We start from the raw sequence: 15,575 nt of genomic DNA, 5'->3' as shown, positions 1-15,575 counted from the left end.
TCAGGAGATCTGCATTCCAGTCCTGGTTTTGAGATAGACCTGCTTGAGCAAGTTGCTTCATCCCTCTAAAATACGTTCCTTATCTGGGTTACTGCCAACATCTTTGATTCTTTCCCAGCTAAAAAGGTACATTAGGGTGGCATTATTGCTGAGAGTACATCAGTAACTTTGGGGGATAATGCTTTATACCCTTAACAAACACTACAGGGCCAGGAAATTCAGATTAAATTGAAAAAGACATCCAAAGACATTAAGGGATGGAAACGCACAATTTGCATTTGTGGTCCCAGATTAAATGGAACAGTTACTGAATGGCATGAGGGTATTTGGCGGCCCTAACTGGGAATTTTCGTACTTGAACATGTTTGAATTTCTTTAAACGTCAGGTGGGGGTCTTAGGATTGACCTCATTTAGGTCAAAAACTACCTGTGCCTTGTCTTCACTTGGATTTTACATTGTTGGCTACCTACTTTTTCAGTAGACCTAGCCTCAAACTGTTGGCAACTGGGAGTAATTCCATTAGTATCCATGGAGATACGCCAGTGTAAAACCAGTGCTAGCGAGAAGAGAGTGAGGCCCATTATCTCTTAGTTACGCCTTTGGTAGCTTGGGATACTCTCAGGGAAGGGAGGCTGTCCAGGAGAGGGTAGGGTTTCAGTTTACCTTGGCTCTAATGGACATACATTGTTACTATTAAAAAGAGAACTGAAACAAGCAGGCATGCCTGCCGGAGCTTAAGGGGAAAGCATGTTTGTTTTGAATACTTTGGAGAAATTGTCCAAAAATAGTTAGTCTTTGTGAAAATATTACTCCTGGAATGTTACCAAAAGCAGCAAGACCCTGAATTATCAGCCTTGTTAATGTTCACATAAATTCAAGCTGTCAAACATTAACTTGTCCGACCAAGAAATTTGCTCTCCTTTTTCTGTGCTTGTCGCTTTTTTTCAAAATTCACCTCCTGCCCTTGGGTTTCAGAGATGCTGCCGTTCCATGGTGCCGTCAGGAATTCAGGGGGGGCTGATTTTCCACTTTGACTTAAATGAGGCAGGAGAGCCAGGGACTGTTATTTTTTCATTCAAGTTTTTTTCCCCCCTTTCCGAAGGCCCCTTCAGAGGCATAGTTCTGGCCAGAACCTGCCTGTAACTATTTAAACAGGGAAGAGTTAAACCCACTGAATAAAAAGCAGCAGCAATGTCATAGTAAATAATGATGGTTAAGGGGGACACAGGTAGGGTCTGATTCTTTCCTCATGTGAGGTTCAGATCTGCAAGGTGGTGAGCGCTCCGGCCCTGATCCAGCCATAAAGCATATGAAGTCTCATTGAGCTGAGGGAGATTTCTTACAGGCTTAAAGAATTGAGCCTGGTGTATAGCAGGAGTAACTCCACTGTAGCCTTTGGGTTTGATTCTCCATTCCCTTGTGCAGTCATTTACATCTGTGCAATTAAATGCAGAATGCCACCATTCTGGCCTGGTAGCATTTTATATCCACAATACACTCACTGGCCCAGATCCTCAGGCATGCCAGAGCTACATTCAACTCACCAGAGGGAAGGCAGGACAAAGGCCAACTTTTGTGCTCCCCTAACTTTCGGGAACTGTCAGTGGCCACTTTGCATCCTGGTACAAATCAGAGAAGCTTTTGGACTGCTCTAACTTATGCTAAATTATAATTCCCCTCTAAAGGCCATTGCATACATAAAGATCACTGCAGCATAGTAAACCCCTAGCAGACCTCCTGCACTAGGGCTGGCACAGAGACTGCCCCAGATGCTGCAGAAATCTTCAGCTGCCAGTTTGCACAGTCACCAGACAAGTACTTTGCCACAGCGGAGAACTGTGGTAAATGAAAAATTCCAGCTATATACATTGAACATCATCTATGAGCTGTATTATTTTTAATGTCTCAGCCTCTGATTTTGTGATGCAGAGAGGAAACAATGGGAGATCTAGAGCCATGTATTCCATATATTTATTCTTTACTAAGACTAATCCTCCTTCACTGTTATCTACAAAATGGCTTCTCTCTCTTTTTCCCTTTTACCCATGGCACTTTAGAACAATAACTCCATGTATCTGACAGACTGATAAGAAATGAGAAGGCCTAGAGGTACTGGTGACATTTCACAGGATGAAGTTAAGAGATAACCGACCTAATGTGACAAGTGTCTTTTTTTCAAGTCTTTGCTAATAGCAGTAACCACTTAGACTCCTTACGTGTATGTCAAATGCCATGGGCAGTCAACTGAATCATGTCAAAAGTCTGCCTCTCGTGACTAAATAGTCTCATATCAGCACAAAGCCCTGTAAATCCACTAGGTGGACTTTAATCATCTTGCTTTCAATTGCTTTTGGTTCCCAAGAAGGGAGCCAGAGGCTACAAATATTCCATCCGTTGTGAGAGCGCTTGTGAATTGCCCTCTCTCCTTACTGCTTTAGCACATGGGCTGTATCCTTAGTAGCAGCAATTCTTGTTTCATTTATGCTTTAACGCTTGATCCAAAATCCCCTGTGATTAGTGGGAGTCTTTCCATAGACTTTACTGGGCTCTGGGTTGGGCTGTAAGCTACTTTTCCATGGTTACTAGGTCCTTCGCTGGTTGTCATTTTTGTTTGGAAGAACCCAAGGGAAGAATTTTCAAACTTTGGGCCAAGAATTTCAAAGACAACAACCTGGCCAGGCTCCTAAATCCAATGTTAAGTGGCTAATGTTATGGTAGTTGAGCACTACACTTCTGTGAAGTAAATCTGCACTCATTACACACCCTGAGCAGCAATCAGGCTCTCAGGTCTCCGGTAAACTAAGTTGGAGTTTGCCTCAGCAAGGCCTGAGTAACATACAGTGCTCTGCCGAGGACGGCATCTAGGATCTCTCTATTAGAGAGAGCCCACTAAAGAGACCCAATGCCTTCCATGTTAACAGGCAGAGCTGGTCTGTAGCTCTTTACAGAATTCGGCTTCCATACTAGCCAAGTTAAGGCTTCTCCATAGGGCAGCGTCTCAGCTAGGGTACATGACAATTTATATTAACTAAGGGTCTGCCCCCCTAAGTGCAGCTGCCCCAGACATTTATGAAGTGGCCTTCCCCCCTCCCCCCCCCCCTTTTTTTTTTTTTTTTTGTGTGGTGGGGCTAATAATCTTGTAACTCTATGTAAATTACCAGGCAGTTTGTAGTTTGAGTAATGTGCTCTAAGGAAAACACAAATTACAGAGATTTGTTCCTTGTAAGTGCAAACACAGAAAATATTGTACCAGCATCACTACAATAATTATACCCTGCAGACTTCTGTACATGAGCACTACAATCAAAAGTATCTTGGAGAAAGACAGGTTCTAAATTAGTTATTAAGCACACAAGTTATACCACTCCAAAATCATATAGTAATAGTCCTTTCAGAGTCTGTTACTCAGTTATTTTGGCACCTGTATTATAAGTTTAACAATATTCACACTCAGGTTGGCCAGAGGGTTTTCCAGTTTCTGCATATGAACAGGCAGTGCTGCTTAGTGGATAATTCTCTGAACAGGGATTTCGAACACGGGTTATATGCCTGGTTCTACGACTGGTCTGCTGGGAGGCCTTGGGCAAGTTCCTTTTCTTCTCCCTGCCTCAGTTTCCACATCTGTAAAGTGGAGCTAATGATACCAACTGCCTTTGTGCAGTGCTTTGAGATGCACACATGCCAAGTGCTATGCAAGCTCTAGGTATTGTATTTTTTAAATTCTTGTGTTAGGGCCTGATCTAGGGCTGTCTATCATGCCAGGCACTATTTAAACACATAACACAACCGACCCTGCCCCAGAGAACTGACAGGCTAAAACTGTCTACTCTGTGAGCTAGGGCTGTGACTGCCCTGCTCACGTGCATGTTCTCACACTAGCTCTCATTGAGCTGGCATGAGTATAAATAGTAGGAGCAAGAGTAGCTTCAGTGGAGCTAGGGCTGAGCCAAGCCAGGTACAAGTCTCTGGCTTCCCTAGACTGATAGTCACTCCCTGCATCCAGCTTTCATGGGATCTTGACTCCACGAAGCCTCCTCGCTCTAGTGTGAGCTGGCTATGTTTCCCTTTCCTTACAGTTCAGAGGGGCTACAACAGTTTGGAAGCCAGGGTGCAGTTGTCAAGTTTTCTGTAGGCCTCATGGCAAAGGAGAGTTTTAAGGAGGGATTTGAAGGAGGCTAATGGAGTTTCACAGAAGTTGATGGGGAGCGCCGCTTAAGTGTGAGGGGCAGCATGGGAAAATGCACAAAAGGGCTTGTTTGAACATTTCCCAAGTGGGTGATGGAGGCTGGTATGATATCAGTGGCCGATTGAAGATGGAAGTTGATGTCCATTGCCTATGAGAGATGCTAGCTAGGGTTGAGAATAGGCCATGAAGAATCTTATAAGTGAGGACAAGGAACCTGTGTTGAATGTGGCAAAGAGGGAGACAATGGAGGGACAGAGGTTGCCATAGTCAAGATGCTAATCCAGTATGGCAATTTCTATGTTAGTTCCTATTCTCAATATGCGGGGGAGGGAAAACCAACAAGTTTGGGATTGTAGATATCAGTGTGTGGGAATGCTCGGCAAACACTGACTTTTTAATAGGAACCATTGCATTTAGAGTCTGCCTATTTTCTTTTATTGTTTTAAGACCTATCGTTAGGAAAAGCTTAACTATTACACAAAAAATAGAAAGTCCTTTAACAAATTGAAAATCTCCGAAGACTCGTAAGCCAGCATGAAAGATTGACTTAATGGAGCAGTATATTTTTGATTCAGCAAAGAGCCCCCCGATTCTCTGATTAGACTGATATATAGTTTTTCCAGAGATTAGCAAAATCTGAAATGCATTAAAAAAAATCCAGTGTGACAAAACAGTTTTGACAGCATAAATACAACCTAAAGCAATGTAAAAATGTAATTACTGCAGCTATTCCTGTGACCCTTCACTATACAATGCCTTTCCCTGCCTCTGGAGAACGGCTTATTTTCCACCTTTTTATTTGTATCCATGTTTTATTCTCCTTGTGTGTTATTCCTTTCTCCTTGATACTGTTTTTTGTTCTTCTATGTTTCAGCATAGGCTTTGGTGAAAAGATAAAATAAATAAGGCGATGATACGGATGCAGGAAGTTCTAAGACAAACGGGTCCATTGTCACGTGCTCCAGTCAGCGGGGTGTGCAAGTGCTTTATTTCACTGGCAGAGGTTCAGTGAGAAGTGATGGTTATGATTTATATTGCAGTAGCGCCTAGAGACTCCCACTGGGGTCACGATTCCATGGTGCTAGCTGCTGCACATACTCATTCTGAGAGACAGCTCTTGCCTGAAAGAGCAGGCAGTTTATAGGGACCAAGGATGGGAGAGAGAAGACAGAAGTGAAATGACTCTGACAAGGTCAATAGCAGAGCCTGGAATAGAACTCCTGGCTTCTCAGTCTCACTCCTGTGCTTTATCCACTACTGCCTCCCAAACACTAATTCAGCAGCTTGGGTGTGCAGCTTTAACTACAGGTGCACCAGGGGAGATTCATCCTTACACCCCCTCCTCTAGTGAGCATAGCTTGATGTTCTGACCAAGACTCCCAAGAAGCTCTGCTGGCATCAACCTCTGACGTGGGCAGAGTCAGCACTTCACTCAGCTTAGTCAGCTTGGCTAACGCAGCCCCTCACCAAACTGCCCCTCTCCGTTTTTCTGGGCAGTGCTTGCCAGCTCCAGGCCCCCTGACCGGTGCCTCCGACACCTTTTGTCTCCTTAGATGTAAGGTCTCCAGGGCAGAAAAAGTCTCTTAGCATCTTACACTGCAGTTGGAGGTGTGACTGCCGCATGTGTAGACTTTGATCTAGGCTAGCTCAAATAACAATAGCCACGAAGCTGTACGAGCCCTTCTGGAATCCTGGGTGTGTATTTGAGCAGCTAGCCTGTGCGGCCATCTCTACTGCTCTAGCTTCACCGCTGCTGCTGTTGGAGTGAACTAGATCGAAGTGAACTTGGTATGTCTATAATGCTGAGGTCACACCTCTGATTACAGTGTACACACAGTGTTAGTATTTGTACAGTGCCTAGCACAATGGGTCTCTGATAACTGTTGGGGCCTGTAGATACTAATGTAATATAAATAGTTATGATAAAGGAAATGCTGTATCTATATTTCCATGTCGAATGGTGACCATTCACTTATGCTTCTAAATAACCAAAGAAGAGGCTTGTATATTAGTCAGAGGTCACACTAATGGCATTTCACTTCGTTTTACACTTATGTATGTTGTCAATACAATCAAAATGGTTTTCGTGCCTTGGAATGCAATACACTGTAGAGTCACTAATCTTGGAAAAATCTATACATCAGTTTAATCAGAGGTTTTTTAGTAAATCAAAAATATACTTCTCAGTTAAGTCAATCTTTCACACCAGTTTAGTAATCGTTAGAGCTTTCTAATTTGTAAAAGGGAATTTTTCATGTAGGATTTACACTTTTACAACAATGGTCCAAAAACAAGGCAGGAAAACAGGCAAAAAACACAAAACAAATAGATGCTGAAGTCAACCATTGCCTGGCGAGAGAGTAGTGGGTATTCTGACTTTGATGAATAGGCATTTAGTTAGAACATAAGAACAACTGTACTGGATCAGACCAATGGTCTACCTGGCTCAGGATCCTGTCTTCTGATGGTGACCCCATCTGTGGAGAACCCAGATGCAGGGTGGAATCCCAGGAACTGGACACAGAACTGTGTGTGCAACAGACTGCAAGTGCCGGTCACTATAGCTGGGTGCAGGACTTATGGGTAGAGGGGACCCAATGAGAGTCATTAACTCAGCCTGGCCTAGAAACCCACAAGCTTCTATTTGTTTGAATGGAGACTGGACTGGAGAGGACGCGGCAGGTACCAGGTCTGAAGAGCCTTGACTCTCCATTGGACTGGCCCAGTGGCCTAGACAAGAACTGCTATTGCTCCCTTTGCATGGTAACTGTTGAAGCCTCTGTACCAACCTTTCCTGCCTAGCCCTGTGTCTGAGGGGTTAGGGGGATCCACAAAGGCTAGTGACTGCAAGGCCTACCTGCTGAAGCATCTAAAGTGCTTGCCTCTGGGCCAGGCATGCTACTAGCACCCCTGGGTTTTGGTGTACTGAGCAACCTCGATAGTTTATCGCCATTTTATAGGTGGGGAACTGAGGCACGGAGAGGCTAACTGACTTGCCCACACTCACACAGGAAATACCAGGCAGAGTAGGGAATTAAAACCTGCTCTAAGTCCCAGGGGAGCACCCTAACCCCTGGTCCATCCTTCCCCCATTTATTGCCCCATCCTCTGAAACAACTCTTAGAGAAAGGATAGAAGACCAGAGCTCTGTTACGAAGCCTCTGACGTCAACGGGAACCTTTCCATTGATATCAGTGGGCTTTGTTTCAGGCCCTAGATAGATCTCTGGTTTAATCCAATAGAATTGCAGCATTCCTATTTCGCTCTTGAATCAAGGGCCCCAACCCAGCAGCATTGCCACCATAGCAGACAATTTACCATGTCATTAGGCAACTCAATTTATGGTTATGCAGCAAGACAGAGACCATCTATTAGAAGTAGAAAAGCTCTGTAAACCGCCTAACAGCTAAGTTATTAATTTCACACATGGTTGGGAATGAGAACAAAGAGCTAAATCGGATGGGTGGCAGCCCATTTAGAAGTTATTTATTTGCACTGGGTGCCAAAATGCTGCTGCGCTAGATGGGATAATGTGGCAAGATGTTAGCTGGTACACACACAGTTCTGCTAAGCTTGACTGATGTCTGGGGAAAGTTAATTTGGGATGTGGCCCATCTGCAAAGATTTTAGTGGTTGCAATAGCAAATGTTGTTAAGGTTGAATCCTAATCCCCAGTCTATTCTCGTAACTTTCTCTGAAGAAATTTTTTGGCCTGAAATTTTCCAAGCTTGGTTTTAGCCCTGAGCAGATTATGAATTATGGGAGCAGGATTAAAAAAAAAAAAAAAGGCTTTTCTCACCAAGATTTGAAAGGAACTTTTGTACTCTCAGAAGCATCTAAGACTAAACTCCAAATTGATTTGTTTTATACCCCGCAAGTGTGAAAAAACATTGGTGTTTGCAGAATATCATGGTGTATGGAACTGAGAGTTTGGGGTGACTGTGTGTGTCGTTACAGCAGTTTTGAAGGCCTAGAGTAAAATTTACAAGTGTCTAGGTGACTTAGGAGCCTCATTTTCATTTTCAAGAGTGCCAGGCACCTGGGAATTTGTCTCATTGACTTTCTAGGAGATTTAGGAGCCTGAGTGCCTGTTTCAAACAGTAGTGCTCCAAGTGCACCAGGGAATTTTTAGTGTGTGGCAGCAGGGTCCACACACGCAGTTATTGTGCTGTACATTCACACCCCGGCTTGCCACACACTAATTGACTGTGTAGACAAGCCCTAATGTTATTAGTTATTACTTGTATTACGGTAGCATCTTCAGGCTACTACCTGGACTGGAGCTTGTTCATGGGGTGCACTCACCATCAGAACACCCCAGCAGGTCAGAGCAAAGCATTGCAGGGACTCTTTCCACTAGTGCCTCACTTTTGTCAGGCAACCTGGCTCTGCAGTGATCCTTTTCTGGCCGACCCAGCCCTCTGGGCAGGTCACAGGTAAAGTCCAGTCCCCTTCTGGGGTATCCACATCCAGGTGTAGTGGGTCAGGCTCCAAGTTGGCTTCTCCAGGCTGGCCTTTTCAAAATCCCCTTGCCACGATTCTCTCTTGGCCAGCAGCAACATTCTTCCAAATCAAAAAGCGCTTAAAAGAATCACACGCTTCTTTTGCAGAGTAGCAGGTCCTGGTTCTTCTCCCCACAGCCTCCCAGTGTAACTTAGAACTACGCACTCCTGAAGCATCTTTTCCCCTTCTCCAGGCTTGAACTTCTCACCCCTTTTGGGATCTTCTTCAGTCCCCCGAGCCTGTGAGACCTGGGCCCGGCAATTGTAAACCTTGGCTTACCATGCAGTGTGGACACTTGAGCAAGCAGGCTTGGAAACACGAGTCCACCAGCACCGAGCTGGGTTTACAATGCAATGTAGACATATCCTGTAAGGGGAAATAGGGACCAGCCCTGGTGGGTCCACTCCTGTGGCTTGGCTTCCCAGCTGCAACCCAACTTAAGTGCTCTCCTCCATGCACAGCCCTGACCACGTTCTTTTAAGCCTTTGTGAGGCCCAGCTTTTTGTTTGACTGACACCTGACTCCATCACTCCCACCCCATTAGGCTAGGATGCAGTTAGTTACAGCACACTGCATTGTAAGCCAAGGTTTACAATTGCCGGCCCCAGGTCTCACACTCCACCGACCTTCTGGCTTGGGTTTGCTGCAGCCTCGCTGCAAAAGGATGGGGTGTGGTCCCGAGGCTCAGCAGGACTCTGGCTCAGACTCCCCCTTCTCTCCCAGGTGGACCTGACCTGAGTCAGATAGCTGAGTGTGTGGAGGGTAGGAAAGTTTGGGCTCAAACCTGAAGTTGAACCGGAGTTTACCATACAGTGTAGACGTACCCACAGAGACTGGTCACCAGGTGATAGGCACCATATAAATGCACAAGAGATAGTGCCTGCTCCAAAGAGCTTATAGCTACATAGACAGGATGGACAAAGGGTGTGTGATTATCCAGTTACAGACAAGGGGAAATGAGAAAGAGATTAAATGAATTGTCCACATCCACACAAGGGAGGCTGTGACAGAGGGAGGAATTGAACCCTGCTTTTCTGAGCCCCAGTCCAGTCCAGTTGTCAAAGCAATCAGATACCCAGGCTGGCCCATGCCAGCTGACGCGGACTTGTGGGGCTGTTTAATTGCAATGTAGACATCTAGGGGTGGGCTGCAGCCTCAGCCTGAGCTCTGGAATGTTCCCACCTCACAGGGTCCTAGAACCTGGGCTCCAGCCCCAACCCGGAATTCTACACTTCAACTAAACAGCCCTTTAGCCCAAGCCTGAGTCATCTGGCATGGGCCAGCCACAAGTTTTTAATTGCAGTATAGACATACCTTGAGTGGCCAGCAATGGACTATGGCCAACCGGAGTGTACCAATTCAGGTGCTCCCTTGGATCTCCTGCGGATCTCAGTGGAATTTGGTGTGAATCTCTTCCCCGTCTCAGTGGAAAACCCGAGTGAAGTCATGCAGGGAGGTGGAATTAACAGCCTGGCTTGGCACCCTCTTTAATTAGTCTGTTCTCCCTCACTGGAGAAGACTCGTGGTCTATTTTTTAGCTATGCTGACCATCTGTTTCTCCCACTGAAGAGATGGGGCTGCTAAGTACCTATGGGAAGGGACAAAAAAATATCCCCACCAGGCCATCAGTTTAAGGATACCCCAGTGAAGATCTCCAGAATTAAGCATGTTTCATTCAATGGGGCTTCAGTGAAAGCTGCCTTAGGCTGGGAATTGCAGAGGCTCTTTGGGCAGTTAGGCTGACAAATCCCATTTCATTTCCAAGGGATTGGGGACCCTAACTTGCTTCGGCTCTTTTCAAAAGCCCGGTGAATTAACGGCTACGTCGAAATTTAGCAAAGCTTTGCTTATTCTCTGAAAAAACTCCTAGAGAAAGCAAATGCAAAAAAGTAGCACTAATAAATGGTAAAGCGGAACATTCAAACACTCAGCTGCAAGGAGGTTCCAAAAGATGTGGTTTGTTTCACTAGGCTAGCTCCGCTTTGGCGTGTGTGTGCAGGGAGGGAGGGGAGGCATTTTTCAGTCTAGTTTTCTTTGTTAAACATACTGCATTATTTAATCCAGGTTTTACCGTGCACAGGATGTGCAAGAGGGCTGAGTCCAGCTGTGGCTGGAAGGTTCATTTCTGGAAGTTTTGCACTTTTGGATGCTTGGGTTTTCAGTCTGAATGTAGTGACAGATTGTAACATATGCAGATCTGTCCCCAGACCTCAGTCTGTGAAGCCAGTGTAAGCATGAAGAATTCTTCTGGGAATAACGGGGAGTAATCAGAGCTTGCGGTTGCTCTTCCACCTTCAGGAATGTCTGGCGTACTCTCCAGCCCCCTTTTGGTTTTTTTATTTTCTCTCTAATGTGCAAACATAACTAGCAGCAGCTTCACATCACTTGCTGGGAGCAGGTTAAACTATGATAAGAACATAAGAATGGCCATACTGGGTTATACCAATGGTCCATTTAACCCAATATCTTGTCTTCTGACAGTGGCCATTGCCATGTGCTTCAGAGGGAATGTACAGAACAGGCAATCGTCAAGTGAGTCATCCCCTGTTGCCCATTCCCAGCTTCTGAAAACAGAGGCTAGGGACACTTCAGATCATGATTTTGCATTCCTGCCCATCCTGGTTAATAGCCATTGATGGACCTATCCTCCACTTACTTATCTAGGTCTCTTTAAAATCCTGGTATAGTCTTGGCCTTCACAACATCCTTTGGCAAAGAGTTCCACAGGTTAACTGTGCATTGTATGAAGAAATACTTCCTTTTCTTCATTTTAAACCTGCTGCCTAGTCATTTCATTTGGTGACCCTAGTTCTTGTGTTATGAGAAGGAGTAAATCACACTTCCTTATTTACTTTCTCCACACCAGTCATGATTTTATATACCTCTATCATATCCCCCCTTAGTTGTCTCTTTTCCAAGCTGAAAAGTCCAGTTTTATTAATCTCTCCTCATATGGAAGGTATTCCATACCTGTAATCATTTTTGTTGCTCTTCTCTATACCTTTTCCAATTGCAGTGTATCTTTTTTGAGAAGGGGCGATCAGATCTGCATGCAGTATTCAAAACGTGGATTTAACATGGATTTAGAAAGAGGCAATACGATATTTTCTGTCTTATTATCTATTCCTTTCCTACTGATGGCCTAGGTGATGTGTTATCCCAGCTTAAAATGAATGCAAACACAGTACCTACAGATACACTTCTCTTGTGAGCTGATCCAGCACCCGCTGCTGTCACTGGAAAGAGTCCCTTGGCTTCAATAGAATTGGATTGAGCTCTTTTCCCATGTACATTTTAAAGGGGCATTGGCAAAGCGGTCAGCAGGGTAAGTGAGGGAAGGGAGTCCTGCATGAGATGACCAGCTCCTGGCTTGTGATGTGAGGAGGAATCTATCCCAAGGGCAGAAGTTTCTTTGCACAAGTAATTAATTCATTTCAAACAATTAAAAAACAGCCCAAGAAACACCGAATGAACAAATGTAGGTGTCCATGTGAGACAGAATATACAATGTGACCACTCAAATTGACTGCTAACAATGTTTCCCATTCCCTCTCTCAGCAGATAGGCTGGGAATCTGTCTCTTTCAAGGTGCAATACATTAACAAAAATATCTCATAACATCTTATGTAAATTTAACTACAACCACCACATGTACCTTTTATTGGCTTTGAAATTCTATATTTGCGTTTCTTAAGAGCTTACCCTCCCCAAATGCACACACATCAGACTTGCTATATATATGAAGCAGCTGGTTGCATTACTAGTCGGGGAATAATTATCTGCTCTGGATTATGGAGTTATTAATGCCTTGCTACTGATAATGCTTAACAGTTCACAAGACTATATCAAATGTTTTCTTTTTAATGCTGCCACAGACTTTTAGCAAGCTCTGGAGATAACGTGACAGCCAATAGAGTTTGATGTATGTGTCTGGAGAAAGAAAGGAAAAAAAAAAAAAGGTTAAGATCCTCTAGTCAGACCAATGTCTTTAATGGCTTCCCTAGATTAAAATAAATCCCCATGGGAAATCCACTATAACAACAATTCTTGTACAGATTTTCCAGTCACTGCCTCTGTGCAACAGCCATTCTTTGAAACTGCTTATATTAGTGAAAGGCCACATTCTCTGGATGAGTTTTAAAGCAAGTGCTTTAACTCCTTTAAGAGGAATCTGAATTCTCACTTTCCTCCTTTGGCATTAGCGTACCTATCCGTCCCATATCTTCTGAAAGCTTGCCATTGTGAAACTCAGCTCTGTCTGTCTTATTAAAGGGCAGCATAATGTTTAAACACAAATACTGTATTGGTAACATGAGTGAATTCATGTTTCAGTCCTTTGGGGTAATAAAGAGTTAGACTGCATGATAGAAGATAGGACAAAAATAATTCAGACGCTAACGAGGTTTGATTTAAACTGAAAGCGAGAGAGAGGAACTGGAAATCAAACACACCTTTATTTCTGTTGAAATGTAATGGCTGTACGAATCGAACCCAGCAGTCCCTTTGCAAAACAAACTTTTGAGCCAGATTCTTAAAAAGTCTCCCGAGTTTAAGTGTGGTTTGGCATCTTCCTTGGTTGAGGTAAAAATCTGTCTCGATTTTGCCAATACCAACCAGATTCTTCTCCGCACCTCCAAAATGAGTGGCTTAAAAATGAGATCACCACCACCCCCATTTTGGTTTCTTTTTATTTGCCTTCTGCTTTTGGAGCCTTTAGGGTGCACCAGGGTTGCATTTGTAAGCTTTTCTCTGTGACCATGAGGGCTAGAGACTTTTTTTAAAAAATATGAAAGCTGACATGCTCATGGAGTCACAGGAGTCCAGGAGCTGGGGCTTGAAGAAAACCCACCAATTATCAGAGGGCTTACATTATTAATTAGAGTGGGCAATGCTGATGCCTGATGGTCTGCTCTTCAGACCCATTCTTTTCTCCTCCACCTACATTTTTTATAAATTTACAGCATCTACAGTAATCTGCACTTTGATTTCAATCCATGTTTGGTATCTAATGCCTTTTGGCTTCTCAGGCTTCTGGCCTTCGTGGTCCCTGGAAGAAATGGTTTGGCCAAGGCCACTGGCAGGCAATCCCTCTCTAGAGTTACTCTGGTTCCTACCCAGCATTTGTCATGAATTCCCACCGATATCCATATTCGTCTCCATCATGCCATCCAAAATGCAGCTGCTAGAATTATCTTCCTTGCCTGTTGATCAAATCATTTAACTCACTTCCTGGATTACTCGGGCCCATCTCAGCCCATTTCAACTTTTCATCCTTGCCTATCGGGGGCACGGCAGAATTCCTGACCTACACCTCAAATCTCATTTACTGACGAGTCTCAAAGGGGATTTCCTCCTAGAGTGGCCTAGCAATGGAAAGTTCACAAGCCGATTAGCTCAGTTGTGGGAAACAGCCACACACTCCTTTTGCACAGGAAAGATTTTGGCTGCATCTCAAAACTGGGTGATGGAAACAGCTTCCAAGTCCCCATCCTTTCCAACTCCCACCTTCATGCCTGTTGCTGCCCATATGCTTAGAATGAAGTGCCATTCTCACCCTTTCCTCATTAAAAAGACTAACGACCCACTTTTTACTTGACACCAGTGTCAAAGCAGGAAGCCTTAACAAACATCACTGAACACCCCCGGAATCTCCCAGTGTATCTTGGCTTTTTATTTCTTTTTTAGATAATCAGCTCTTCAAGAGCTCTGCACCTTCTCCCTCTGTAGCAGAGAGCATGTCATCAGCCGTTAAGAAATGCTAAGTAATATGGAAAGATAGGGCCAGATTCTCAGTTGAAGAACACACAACAGCACTGATTAATACCAACTGAGGGTCTGGCCCATGGTTTACAACGAAGGCAACATATCTAAATCATTCCATGAGATGCCCTTATCTCTCAGTTCCAAGATAATGTGTTATGCTGTCCCATCATTGAGCTCCAGTTCCACGATGGGACACATGGACAAAAAGTTGGCACTATACTAGTAAAGGCTTTATCTTCCTGCCCTTAAAAGTGTCAACATTTTGCCCACAATTTATAGATTTTGAGGTCATAAGGGACCGTTGGGGCCATTAAATTTATTACCGGCTGCATGAGATTTCCATATACTGTATTGTAGAAAGGTACTTAAGATATTCATTCTGTACTCCAGTTTGATTCACTGGTCAGTATCTGACAGCACCGCCTGGGCTTTGTTAGTACATTGATCCACATGCATTTAAGATCCTGAGTTATCAATAACACAGAACCAGGTAATGGTGTCTTTAGATTACAGTGTCACGACCCTTCCGGCCCTCAGCCTCTTTCACCTGCTCCATCCTTCCCAAACAGGTTAAGTGCCAGACAGTGGTAAGATACATATCAGTTATTTCTGATTTCAAGTGCAGGAGAAAATTGCTGTCTCAATTATAACTTTGTGATGACATTGGGCAGATGTTGGCTTTATAATGGCAGTCACTAATGTAATATTAAAATTCTGACAAAGGAATTGTTTATTTTGCTTTCGGAATATGAATGTAGCTTAAAATTGCTAGTTAATGTTATTTATTGTCTGTACTGCAGAAGCACCTGGAGATCTAAATCAAGAATGAAGGCCCCACTGTACACGGTGCTATATATGATGAAAACACAGCATCTGCTCAAATAAAATGAAATAAAATAAAAGCATAGAGCCCAAGTCTAAGATGAGAGATAGCAGATATGGGGACCACAAGGTAACAGCGAGACAGTTAGAGTGGCATAATAAACAGCAGTTGCAGCACACCAACTGCCTGGTCATTGCCATGTTTTGTAGACATCATGGCAGAGGTGAGTTTGAAGGAAAGAGTGAAAGGAGGCTAAAGTGATGGAGTGTGGATTTCTATCATGAGCTCTTCCCATGCAT

General features: G+C 44.0%; 1 long non-coding RNA gene across 1 annotated transcript in view; it reads left to right on the top strand.

Annotated features, from left to right (window-relative positions):
* The window catches only part of LOC137164094 (uncharacterized), a 58,496-nt gene extending 43,146 nt beyond the window's left edge, over nt 1-15,350 (top strand). Inside the window, exon 3 of the long non-coding RNA XR_010922936.1 lies at nt 15,254-15,350. This is a non-coding gene — a long non-coding RNA (uncharacterized lncRNA). The remainder of the gene's footprint in view (nt 1-15,253) is intronic.
* The last annotated feature ends 225 nt before the right edge of the window (nt 15,351-15,575 follow it).

Source organism: Emydura macquarii, unplaced genomic scaffold, assembly GCF_026122565.2.
Source record: "Emydura macquarii macquarii isolate MOO-44397 ecotype Brisbane River unplaced genomic scaffold, CSIRO-AGI_Emac_v2 contig_2676, whole genome shotgun sequence".
Taxonomy (NCBI): Eukaryota; Metazoa; Chordata; order Testudines; family Chelidae; genus Emydura; species Emydura macquarii.
The sequence above is the reverse complement of the archived record's forward strand: the minus strand, read 5'-3'. Positions and strand labels throughout refer to the sequence as shown.